The sequence below is a fragment of the Mobula hypostoma genome, chromosome 11 (assembly GCF_963921235.1).
Source record: "Mobula hypostoma chromosome 11, sMobHyp1.1, whole genome shotgun sequence".
Lineage (NCBI taxonomy): Eukaryota > Metazoa > Chordata > Chondrichthyes > Myliobatiformes > Myliobatidae > Mobula > Mobula hypostoma.
Genome location: NC_086107.1, coordinates 11943084 through 11956657, shown reverse-complemented (window position 1 = coordinate 11956657; position 13574 = coordinate 11943084). Strand labels below are relative to the sequence as shown.

General features: G+C 42.8%; 1 long non-coding RNA gene across 1 annotated transcript in view; it reads left to right on the top strand.

Moving 5' to 3' along the window:
* LOC134353592 (uncharacterized) overlaps nt 1-10686 on the top strand; it is a 62151-nt gene extending 51465 nt beyond the window's left edge. Inside the window, exons 3-4 of the long non-coding RNA XR_010019641.1 lie at nt 8202-8455; nt 10138-10686. This is a non-coding gene — a long non-coding RNA (uncharacterized LOC134353592). The remainder of the gene's footprint in view (nt 1-8201; nt 8456-10137) is intronic.
* Nucleotides 10687-13574: the final 2888 nt, after the last annotated feature.

The following is a 13574-nucleotide window of genomic DNA, read 5'->3' as shown; positions in this document are numbered from 1 at the left end:
GATATTGGTCCCCTTCGGGTTCAGGTGTAACCTGTCCTTTTTGAACAGGTCATACTTCCCCCAGAAGAGATCCCAATTATCCAAGAATCTGAAGCCCTGCCCCCTACACCAGTCTCTCAGCCAGGCATTCATCTGCCTGATCCGACTACTCTTGCCCTCGCTAGCACGTGGCACAGGTAGCAATCCCGAGATTACTACCCTGGAGGTCCTGCTTCTCAGCTTCCTTCCTAACTCCTGGAAATCTCTCTTCAGGACCTCCTCCTTTGCCCTATCTATGTCATTGGTACCAACATGTACCAAGACAACTGGCTGCTAACCCTCCCCCTTTAGAATATTCAGGACTCGATCCGAGACATCCCGTACCCTGGCACCTGGGAGGCAACACACCATGCGGATATCTCTATCGGGCTTGCAGAACCTCCTGTCTGTTCCCCTGACTATGGAATCCCCCACGACTACCGCATTTCTCTTCACCCTCCTCCTCTCCTGCACAACAGCGCCAGGCTCAGTGCCAGAGACCCGGTCACCGTGGGCATCCCCCGTCAGGTCATCCCCCTCAACGGCATCCAGAACAAGATATTTGTTGCTGAGGGGGACAGCCACAGGGGTGCTCTCCACTATCCGGGCATTTCCCTTCCCTCTCTTGACAGTGACCCAGTGTTCTGACTCCTGTAGCCTAGGGATGACTATTGACTCCTGTAGCCTAGGGATGACTACCTCCCTGTAGCTCCTGTTTGTTCTGCTTGAAAGGATAAGTGCCAGGAGGGAGATCAGTGGGGAAGGACGAATGGACAAGGAAGTTGCGTAGGGAGCGATCCCAGTGGATCCCCCTTTACTTTCTTCCATTGCCTTCTGTCTCTTTTGCAAGTTTACTTCCCAGCTCTTTACTTCATCCCTCCCTCTTCAGGTTTCACTTGTCACCTTGTGTTTCTTTCTCCCCTCCCGCCACCTTTCAAATCTACTCCTCAACTTTCTTTCTTCAGTCCTGCCGAAGGGTTTCGGCCCAAAATGTTGACTGTACTCTTTTCCATAGATGCCGCCTGGCCTGTGAACCCAGGATCCACATAATCTGAGATGTTCAGGTGGATTCTCCTAATGGAGAACGCCTGTGTGTGATGCGCAGGCGGCCATCACATGGTCCTTGACAGATTAGGCTCAATTGTGCAGGAACATTGAATGCAAGATGACTGGAGGTCCTTCACTGCTTCGCCCCTCCTCCGCTTCACTGCGATTGTGATGTGGTCGTCACCTTCTGCCAACTCCACTGTTGAGGTCTTGGTTGGATCGTTCTTTGTACAGAACATCCCCCTTGACCTTATCGCCATGGGTGACCTACTAGGAGCTAAGCGCCAGACGGCGTCGCCCTCAGGATCCCAGGAGGTCTCCACCATGACAAGGTTTCGATCCTCAGAGAAGATGGCAATGACTGATAGCTTAGCCAAACTGAAATGGGAAACCCCGAGGCACAGTACAGGGGATGCCATCACAGAGCACTCACTATTGACATGAAGCCCATGCAATGCTGTTCATCACTGTCATTTGCACCACTTAATTTACCCAAGGCTGTCATTTATATTATCATCAAAGTAGCAGGGTGAATAGGTTTTAATCGAGTGACTCATTAATATCATAAGCTCATTATTCTTGTACTTTATAACTGTATCTGATCTCTTGGCTAAATCACAACATTGAACAATGCACAGAATAAAGGAAACATATAATTTGACACCAGATGATTCTGTATCTCTTGAATTACAACCAGTGATACAGATGTTTTCTGTCAAGTTATTTTGAGCATGGTGAATGCTTTGAACAAAATGAGTTTTATTTTCTCACTTCCAAAAATTCTGTTTTCTTGCATATTAATTTGCTTTCTAATTTAAAAGCTCCATTAATATCTGCCAGAGATTATCCATACGTTGCCCGAGTTTAATGTATTTTAATTTCTCTTTCCGTTTATAATGCAAACTGTTGTTTTCACTGGAATACCGGAAGCAGATCTTACAGCGCTAGTGGTCACGGGGTGGGGTTCAATTCCCGACACTGTTTTTAAGGAGTTTGTACGTTCTCTCCGTGAGCTTGTGGATTTCCTCCAGGTGCTTTGGTTTCCTCCCAAATTCCAAAAGACATACGGTTCGAGGGAGGGTTACTGAGTTGCGGGCATCCTGTGTTGGCACCAGAAGTGTGGCGACACTTGCAAGGTGCACCCAGCACAATCCTCAGACCACGTTGTCCCTTGGCGCAAAAAATACGACTCATTTAACTGTATGTTTAGATGTACTTGTGACAAATAAAGTTAATTTTAAAAATCATTTTTTTTTAACAGCTGGCCAATTCACAGTGGGTTTACCTCTTTACTCTGTTACACTGCTGCAGCACGAAGAACTCACGTTATATCTGTGAACCAGTTCAGTCAAGTTAGTTATATAGTATGACCTACTTGGATTCCCCAGTTACCACGCGAACATTTCTTGATCTAACAAGTCCATTATAAAAATGTTGTAACAGTGAGCACTAACTTAATAATTTAACTTCTCTATTTACAGGCTTAATCCATTATTTGCATCATTCCAGTGCACACAGTCTACTCAGAGCAGTACTTAAGCTTGTAATGAAATGGAACACTGGGGATACGTTGCCACTGTGCAATTTTATGCGGCTGCTCTGCATTATCTCACAGTGATATAAATCCTGCCCAAACCAGCATGGCAATTTGTACCAATATACAAATAACAGCCTCATTTAGCTCAAACAGCTGCATACTCCCCAACAATAACTTAAGCCACTCCACTTTCTCAGTAGCTCTTACTTCTTACCCTGCCTCAATGCACTGTGTAATGATTTGATCTGCATGAACAGTATGCAAGGCAAGCTTTTCACTCTGTCTCAGTACCTGTGACAATACTAAACCAATAAACCAAGCCACCCCTCTGAGGAACAGATGACAGCCAAAGTTCACATGAGCTGCCTTCACATGCTTTCAAGAAGGGCAGGAGGCAGAAGAAAGGAAATTATAGGCCAGTTACCCCGGCCTCAGTGGCTGGGAAGACATTGGAGACGATTGTTAGGGATGTGGTTTCGGGGTACCTGGAGACACATGATAAAATTGGCCAAAGTCATTGGGGTTTCCTTGAGGGAAATCTTACCTGACAAACCTTGGAATCCTTTGAGGAAATAACAAGAAAGCTAGACAAAGGAGAAACAGTGGATGTTGTGTACTTGCATTTTCAGAAGGCCTTTGACAAGTTGCCATACAAGAGACTACTTAACAAGTGAGATTTCATGTATTACAGGAAAGATTCCAGCATGGATAAAGCAGTGGCTGATTTGCAGGAGGCAAAGAGTGGGAATAAAGGAGGTCTTTTCTGATGGCTGCCAGTTACAGTGGTATCCACAGGGGTCTGTTTTGGGAGTGCTTCTTTTTACACCATTTGTCAATGATTTGGATGCCCGAATTAATAGCTTTGTGGGCAAGTATGCAGACGATACAAAGATAGCTGGAAGGAACAGGTAGTGTTGAGGAAGCAGAGAGGCTACAAAAGGACTTGGGCAGTTTAGGAGAATGGACAATGAAGTGGCAAATGGAATAAAGTGTTAGGAAGTGTATGGTCATGCACTTTGGTAGAGGGAATAAATGCATAGACTCTTTTCTAAAGGGGAGAATATTCAAAAATTCAAGGTACCAAGGGACTTGCGAGTCCTCATGAAGGATTCCCTAAAGATTAATTTACAGGTTGAGTTGGTGGTGAGGAAAGCAAATGCAATGTTAGCATTAATTTTGAGAGGATTAGAATATAAAAGCAAGGATGTAATGTTGAGGCTGTATAAGGTACTGGTGAGGCAGCACTTGGAGTATTGTGAGCAGTTTTGGGTCCCTTATTTAAGAAAGGATGTGCTGACATTGGAGAGGGTTCAGAGGAAGTTCACAAGAATGATACCAGGTATGAAAGGTTTACAGGCTCTGGGCCTGTACTCGCTGGAATTTAGAAGACTGAGGAGGATCTCATTGAAATATATTGAATGTTGAAAGGCCCAGTTGTAGTCAACATGAAGAGGATGTTTTGCACAGTGGGGGAGTCTAGGACCAGAGGACACAGACTCAGGATACAAGAACATCCATTGAGGACGGAGATGTGTAGGAATTTCTTTAGTCAGAGGGCAGTGTATCTGTGGAATTCACTGTCACAGTTGGCTGTGGAGGCCACATCACTAGGTGTATTTAAGGCAGAGGTTGATAGGTTCTTGATTAGCCAGGACATGAAAGATTACAGGGAGAATGCAGAAGAATGGGGTTGAGAGGGAAATGGATCAACCATGATGAAATGGCGGAGCGGATTTGATGGAGTGAATGGCCTAATTCTGCTCCTGTCTTATGGTCTAATGAACTGCATTTGTGAACCTGTGTCTCTGCTATACTCAGTTGAGATTGACTGCAGGCTGTAGCACCAACTGACTCAAAGACCAAAGTCAAAGTCAAGTTTATAGTCATATGCACAAGTATATGCAGATGCACGTGCAATGTAAAAACCTACTTGCAGTAACATCACAGGCATGTTCTGTATAATCACATAAGCATATAAAACATATAAGTGTTAGAAAGCTTCTGGCACATTGGCTTTGTATTGAGTACAGAAGATGGAATGTTGTGTTGAAGATGTTGGCGGGGCCTAATTTGGAGTATTGTGTGCAGTTTTGGTCACCTACCTACAGGAAAGATGTAAACAAGGTTGAAAGAGTACAGAGAAAATTTACAAGAATGTTATCAGGTCTGGAGACCCTCATTTATAAGGAAAAATTGAATAGGTCAGGACTGTATTCTTTAGAATGTGGAAGATTGAGAAGAGATTTGATAGAGGTATACAAAATTATGAGGGGTATAGATAAGGTAAATGCAAGCAGGCTTTTTCAACTGAGATTCGGTGGGACTACAACAAGAAGTCATGGGTTAAGGGTGAAAGATGAAAAATTTAAGGGGAACATGAGGGGAAACTTCTACACTCAGAGGGCTGTGAAAGTGTGGAATGAGCTGCCAGCACAAGTGGTGCATGTGAGCTCGATTTCAATGTTTAAGAGAAGAGGCTTGAATAGGTACATGGATTGTAGGGGTGTGGAGGGCTATGGTCCTGGTGCAGGTCAATGTGAGTAGATAATTTAAATCATTTCAGTATGGATTAGATGGGCTGAAGGGCTTTTTGCTGTGCTGTACTGTACTTCTCTATGATTCTATGACATTAGGGACATTTAAGAAAATCTTTGATGGGCACATGGATGACAGGAAAATTAAGGACTATGTAGGAAAAGAGGTTAGATTGATTTTAAGTTAGGTTAAAAGATTGGCACAACATCATGAGCCAAAGGGCCTGTACTATGCTGTAAGGTTCCATGCTCTAAAGCATAAATTAGTCATAAATTATACACAACTTTTGCGGGAAAATACAATTAGAACAAAAAATCAGCAAGTTTGCGGCGCTGGAAGCTCATGGCAGGGAGAGTTTTTCTTCCTTCTCCATCTGTGTGAGATGATAGGACTTTCAAGAGACTTTGAGACTTTTTTTTACCGTGTCCATGGTCTGTTCTTTATCAATTTACGGTATTGCTTTGCACTGTTGTAACTATATGTTATAATTATGTGGTTTTTGTCAGTTTTTCAGTCTTGGTTTGTCTTGTCTTTCTGTGATATCATTCTGGAGGAACATTGTATCATTTCTTAATGCATGCATTACTAAATGACAGTAAAAGAGGACTGCGTGTCCTCATAATCTAAAAGAGTCAATGTTAGTGCAAGGTGGTCAAAGTGGTCACAATGTCGCTAAACTGTAGTGATTAAAGTTGTGCCACTTGATTCAAGAACCAAATCATTGAAGGGAAGGAGCTTTTATTGAACCTGGTGGTACGGGACTTGAGCTGCTGTACCTCCTGCCTGATGGGAGTTGTGGAAGGATCTCATGGCCCAGATGGTGGAGATCTTTGAAGATGGATGTTGCCTTTTTGAGATATTGCAAAAGGTCCTGAACGTTCAGCTGCAGTTCTCTAACAATGTCTCAGGCTGGGCCGCAGTTAGTAAAACATTAGTTTTGGCAGGTTGACATACAGGATGCTGGAAATTCCAGCTGAGAAAAGAACAGGTGAAAATCCATGCTGGGTCGAGGGCTGCCCCCTCCCGTTGGTGCTGCTCTCCAGTGTTCACTCCCCGGAAACCAAGCTGAATTGCCTGTGACTGACCCAGCACGAGACAAGTTGATTTGCCTTTGTCCGTGGCAGTTCCCCGCGTGAGATGAGGAACTGCTGCGTGCTTGTTCTTCCAGTAACATGGTTCTAGGCCAATATCCCGTGCACTATCAATCTTCAGGCCATGGCACGCAGGGACTTGTGCTAATATTATTTTTTGTGACTATATGTGCTATCACATCTATATGTGCGATGTGCTCTGATTCTTGCACCTTGGCCCCAGAGCAACATTGTTTCATTTAGCTGTATACATGTGTATGGTTAAACTTGAACTTGAATTTGAGCAGAACTCCTCATGGTGCAGACAAAAGTTCATTTGCCTGTTATTTTCAAATATTCTGTAAGATTTCAATTTGGGACCCTTGCAACTAAACCTAATATATTATGTTTCAAAAAGGATGGGTATGAGCACTAGAGGCAACTTTAGCCAGATTCAATAAAATTGCCGCTATTTCCAGTGTCTGTTTTGTGTCAATAATACAAGAATTAGTCAATTATATTAATTTATTTATTGCTTACCATTGTTTTTCAGGACCTGAGCATTGCGGGCAAAACCAGCTTTTATTGCCCATCCCTAACAGTCCCTGTGAAGAAGGCAAACACAAGAGATACTGAAAATGCTGGAAATATTGAACAACACACACACAAAATGCTGAAGGAACTTGGCAGGTCAGGTAGCATCTGTGGAAGGGAATTCACCATCTGTGAAGATAATGATGGGCCATCTTGACTCACCATTCTCCTGGTGAAATGCTGCCACTGTGCCATTGGAAGGGGAACTGCAGGAGTTTGAGATATTTTCAAAAGCACCTCAGAGGAGAGCCTGTCAATGGGATGCCAAATTCCCTTGCCTTTCTTGGTAATGGTTATTGTGTCAAGACTCGAATACCTTCTCTGTCCTGCAGATTTCAGGCTCCTGAACAGACCTCTTTTACATTAACGATGAATGCTTATGAATTTCTACAGCTGTACCATGGAGAACATTCTAGATAATCACATCAGAATGCACAGGATCACAGGAGACTGCAGACTCAGCCATCTCCACCATTAGCAATAATCCACAATCATTCCGAATTCTAATCAGGAAACATCGACTGTCTATTTCCCTCCAGAAATGTGGCCTGACCCACGGAGTTCCTCCAGCAGCTTTTAGAATCAGAGTCATAGAACACTACAGCACAGAAACAGGCTCTTCGGACCATCTGGTTCATTCTGAATTATTATTCTGCTTAGTCCCATCAACCTGCACCTGAACCATACCCCTCCCGTCCATGTATCTATTCAAATTTCGCTTAGATGTTGAAATCAAACCCACATCCACCATTTCCACTGCAGCTCATTTCTTACACTCACTACCCTCTGAGTGAAGAAGTTCCCCCTCATCTTCTCCTTTCACCTTTCACCCTTAACTCATGATCTCTACTTCCAGCCTCACCCAACCTCACTGGATAAAGCCTGCTTGCTCTTACCCTATCCATACCCCTCATAATGTTGTATTTATTCACTCACGCATATGTGCCATGTCGTATGACATGGCTGATCATGGTCTTTGACCTTGATTGTTCTAGGCAAATTTTTCTACAGATATGGTTTGCCATTGTCTTCTTCTAGGCAGTGTCTTTATAAGATGTGTGGTTCCAGCCGTTATCAATGCTTTTCAGACATAGTCTGCCTGACGTCAGTGGTCACTTAATCAGGACTTGTGATAACCAGCCGCTCATACAACCATCAACCACCGGCTCCTATGGCTTCACATGACCCTGATTGGGGGGTTAGGGGGGTGCTACATCTTGCCCAAGGGTGACCTGCCAGCTAGCAGAGGCAAGGAGCACCTTACACCTTCTTTGCTGGAGACGAATCTCCACCCTGCCACCCACAATTTTTGTTTTGTATACTTGTATTAAATCTCCCCTCATTCTCCTGTGCTCAAGAGAATTAAGTTCTAAGCTAATCAACCTTTCCTTATTACTCAGGTCCTCAAGAACTGGCAACATCCTTCTGCTCCAAATTCCAGCATCTGGAGTTCCTTGTGTATCCAGCTTCATTTTCATCATTATCGGTGGAACCATAGAACCATAGAACATTACAGCACAGAAACAGGCCTTTTGGCCCTTCTTGGCTGTGCTGAACCATTTTTCTGCCTAGTCCCACTGACCTCCACCTGGACCATATCCTTCCATACACCTCTCATCCATGTACCTGTCCAAGTTTTTCTTCAATGTTAAAAGTGAGTATTAACTTTTAATTCCAAGTTATTTAGTCAACTCAATTTAAAATCTCCAGCTGCTGTGGATTTGAGTGTGAGTCAGTAAGTTAGTAAGCTTGGGCTTTGAATGGTTATACAAACAACCTAACCATAATGTCAATGCGAAATGCCAAGAACCTGATTACTCCACTTCCTCAAACAGCTGATCATAGAACACTACAGCACATTCAGCCCATCCAGTCCATACTAGTCCCTTCCACCTGGACCTGGATCATAGCCCTCCATACCCCTTCCATCCATCTACCTATCCAAATTTCTCTTCAATGGAGGGCAGAGCTTAGGAGGGTTAATGGCGCTAAACGGCAACTCCTCTGCTTGCATCTCCGGAAACAGCTCTATTTCCATCCTTAATATCTCTAGTTTTCCCTTTCAGGGTTCTTTTGAAGACCCTGACCTGGAGTTACATGCTGACTACGGTCCTTTGCAGGTATGAGACCCACTCATGGGGTTCCATAAACGGCCGTTGTTTGGCACGCCAAAGGCTCGGCCTAAGAGTCCGGCTCAAATTCGGAGCCCTGGGTTCTCGGGGCTCTGGAGACGGGCGGTGTCACAACAGGAGGCCCATGCATTGTTGGGGGAGTCAGGATGTCTGCTGTGTGCGTGGAGACCCGAGATATTTACAATCTTCAGGCACAGAGCTCGAGAAAAGCGACGTAACGGACTTTTAACATCTTAAATCAGCGAGTTGTTTGTTATGTCTCTCCACTCGCTGGGAAAATGGAGACACCTCTTTCTCCCTTATTAGCGAGAGAGAGAACCTGCGATATGTTGAATACCGGGTGAAACGCGAAGTCTTTGGGGTAACTGCAAGTCTGTGTCTCTGCTGTTGCTTTGCTCACAGTGGAGTGCTCGGTGGCGGTTCCAATGCTTGTTCTTTTGCCGGTGGGGGGGAAGGGGGAGAGGGATTGTTGCTTGCTGCCACTTACGCATGGTGGGGTGAACTGGGGGGGAACTTTGGGGTTCTAACATTTAACTGTCATTCATTCCATGGATGGTTATGAAGAAAAACCATTCCAGGATGTATATTATATACATTTCTCTGACATTAAATTGAACCTTTGAACCTTTGAAATGTTGAAATCAAACTCACATCTACTACTTCCACTGGCAGCCTGTTCCACACTCTCACCAATCCCTGAGTGAAGAAGTTCACCCTTATGCTTCCCTTAATCATTTCACCTTTCACACTTAACCTCTGATTTAGTCTCACCCAACTTCAGTGGAAAAGCCTGCTTGCATTTACCCTATCTATATACCCCTCATAATTTTGTATACCTCTATCAAATCTCCCCTCATTATCTACACTTCAGAGAAGAAGTGAACAACACTACCCAAGGCAACATCCTCAAGACGGGTCACGAAGCAATTCCTTTAACTTCTTTTTAATGGGGGGGGGTGTTTGATGTTTCTTTTTCTTTGAATAGGTTGGTTCCACGGTTTTTCTTTGTTTCATGACTGTCTGTGGGGAAGACAAATTTCAGGGTTGTATACTGCATACATAATTTGATAATAAAAGTACTCTGAACTTTAAATAAAGTCCTATCTTATTCAACCTTTCCCTCTAACTCAAGTCCTCAGATCCTGGCAACATCCTCGTAAAGTTTCCCTGCACTCTTTCAATCTTATTGATATTTTTCCTGCAGGTGGGTGACCAGATCTGCTCGCAATACTCCAAAGCAGGCCTCACCAATGTCTTATACAACTACCTTCCTGAGACGGAGGATACAAGAAGAAAAGTGAGAGACACGTGCAAAACTAGAATCATAATAAGAAAATCAAGATGGAAGTGAAACCAAAAAAAAAATAATTAGTACTAAACTGCAGGAAAGAAAGCCCAGCAAATGAAATGAGAATGAGGAAATTTACAAAGCAGTGTGGTTTCTTCCTTTTGGAATTGACAAGCACAGACAAGAAGTGACTAGAATTCAAAATGCCTACTTCAGAACCTCTTAAAATTCAAGGTATAATTCAAAGTAACTTCATTATCAAACTACGTATATGCCACCATATAGTAGCTACAAAGTGTTGTGTATTTAATATTTCAGTAATATTTGAGTAATCTTATAAATATATTGTTTGATTAAGCATTCTTATTTGTTTCAATAATTCATTACGAGTAATATATATAAATAAGTGTTCTCACACTACAGCATGATATGTGCACGCCTCGCTTAAGGTAAACACAAAGTTAGACCGCATTTCAGACTCCTGTGTTTTCCTTTGAATTAGTTTGTTGTTTTGAAATGACAAAACAGAACGCAAAGGAATACAATGAAATAAATGAAAAATGACAGACGGACAAACAATCAATGTGCAAAAGGAGACACTGTGCAAATGCATACATACATGTATGAGAGAAAGAAAGAGAGCATGAGGCACAGGTCCTTGAAAGTGAGTTTATAGGTTGTGGAATCAGATCTGATTTTGAGGTAAGTGAACTTATGGCCACAGGTTCAGGAGCCTAATGGCTGAAGGGGAATAACTGTTCCTGAACCTGGTGGTGTGGGACCCAAGGCTCCTGTGCCTTCTTTCCAACAGCAGCAGTGAGAAGAGAGCATGGTATTGATGGTAGGGACCTTGATGATGGATGCTGCCTCTTCTGACAAGTGATCCTTGCAGATGTGCTCCATAGTAACTAGGCCTTTTCCTGTGCGTCTTGGTTTTGTGGTAGGTCAGTGTGACAATCATGAACATTTATCTCAGCTTAACAACTACCAACAAATCAATACAGCATCCTTGCAGACAGCTCTATTAGCCTGCCGATGCCTCTTGTGACTGCAAATATATTTGAATGTCAAGTGATTCAGGAGCTCTGTGATACTGAGCAAGAATTCAATATTGCTACTTGCTAAATTTCACTTCTTCCTTCTCCTTAAAAGGGCGGCCGCCGTGTCGCGTAGCGTGCCAACTGTGAGATCAGGATTCACTAGCCGCCACTGTCTGTAAGGAGTTTTATGTTGACTCCCCCCCACCCCCCCGCACACCACCCAGGCGTTTCACTGCATGTTTTAATGTTTCGATGTACATATGACAAAAGAAACTAATCCTTATCTTTGGTCTTTACCAACCTCTCGGGGATTTAGAACCCCTTTATTAAATAAAAAGTTGAACCATTGCAATTTCACTACACCCATTCCCTTGGTCCTCTCTGTGTCACTTAAATTTATTTTTATTTAGTTATTTATTTATTTAGAGACACAGCACGATAACAGGTTCTTCCAGCCACTAAGCCTGTGGCACCCAATTTACCCAAACGTCCAATTAAGCTACTAATCTGTAATCCTTTGGGATGTGGAAGGGAACCGGAGGAAACCCATACGGTCACTGGGAGAACGTACAAATTTCTTACATACAGAAGCAGGAAGTGAACCCCGGTCGCAGGCACCTTAAAGCATTATGCAAATCACTATGCCACCATGCCACCCCATGATAAATTCCTGTGTCTACATTTATGTGAAAACCAATATTATGCAAAGAAAGATTATGCCCAAAGTTTGGCCAATTATCTTTCTGAATCAGGATTTCCAATGTATTCGGTGAAATTCTTTTTAACCTTGTTAAAATTATGAAAAGCTTCAATATGATATGATGTTGTGAATGTGTTCCAAACTACAGGGACTCTAGAGCTAATGGAATGAACACAATATAATTACCAGTAGGAAATGCTGTAATCAAACACTGGATAATGCGGAGCTTGCTATCACTGGGAGTCGCTTTGGCAAATAGAGTGACACTTTTAGGGGAAAACAAAATAAAAATATGAGACAGAGAGTGAGAGAGAGGATAAAAAGTTGTACCAGCTGGGTGAAGGAGAGCCAAGTGGAGTTTAAGTACCAGCCGGGAGACAATGACTAATTTTTGTGCTGTGAATTGTATGCAAAATTATTTTTTAGTGTTCAAAATAAGGCTTTAAATCAAACATTTTATGATTTACAAAAGATTTTCAAAAATATCCTTTAAGTTATTTTCATATACAATACTGTGCAAAAGTCTTAGGCACATAAATAGAGCTGGGGTGCCTAAGACTTTTGCATAGTACTGTATCTACTAAATGTTAAACTTAAGACTCACAGATATCGCTGTTTCAAGGTAAATAAAGAGAGGGTAGAGGTGGATGTCTTTCCACCATGTGCTTCAAATCAAATCCAAATTAACCCAAGCAGGAAATGATATAAAAACAGCTGACAGTACTATGCAAAAGTTTTAGGCACCCTTGCTATATATTTCTGCCTAAAACATTTGCACAGTAGTGTAACTGAAGTTTTTTTTTGAAGTTCCAGGCTCTGCAAAAACGTGGCTGTCAATACCACATAATGTGCTTAGGTTCTATAGTCTGAGCGTATGCAATGTGCCTCGTTTCATAGATTCATCAACAAGGTTGAGTCATCTGTACTAATGGAATATCACTCTCGGGATCCTTTGCTGAATATATTTTAAAAGCATTATTTTCAAAATAGCTTCAAAGTAGTATAATCCTTTCATTATGTACAGTCCCTCTCTGCATGCAACAAAACATACAAAATGTTAAGGCACCTATTGATCAGTACAGCGTGACACTCACACCGTCGATGGTCCAGTCAGAGACAGACTGATCAGTACAGCGTGACACTCACACCGTCGATGGTCCAGTCAGAGACAGACCGATCAGTGCAGCGTGACACTCACATCGTCGATGGTCCAGTCAGAGACAGACTGATCTGTACTATGTAACACTCTGTTAGAAGGACTTACCGCTTAGTATTAATGTTTAGAGAGGCACAGAGAGAATCTGTAATTACTAACAAGTACCTTTACATCCTCAGTGGAAGAGCTTATGAATTTACACAACCAAATACCTGTGTGCACAGCTACAAGTTTTTCCTGACCCTCCATGAACAAGACCCTCCAGGAATAGAAGATGTAACAGCCAGGAAAGGAGCCTCTGCTGGCCACATGTTTCTTAGGGTTTGATCTAATCTCCATGCGTCAGTGAGGTACTCCACATCCACGATGGTTGACCTCTGGAGAGTTGTCGCTGCTTTGCATTCAAAGCCTCTGTTTTTATATTCATTCCTTACCAGTTCAAATTTTGCATTTCATT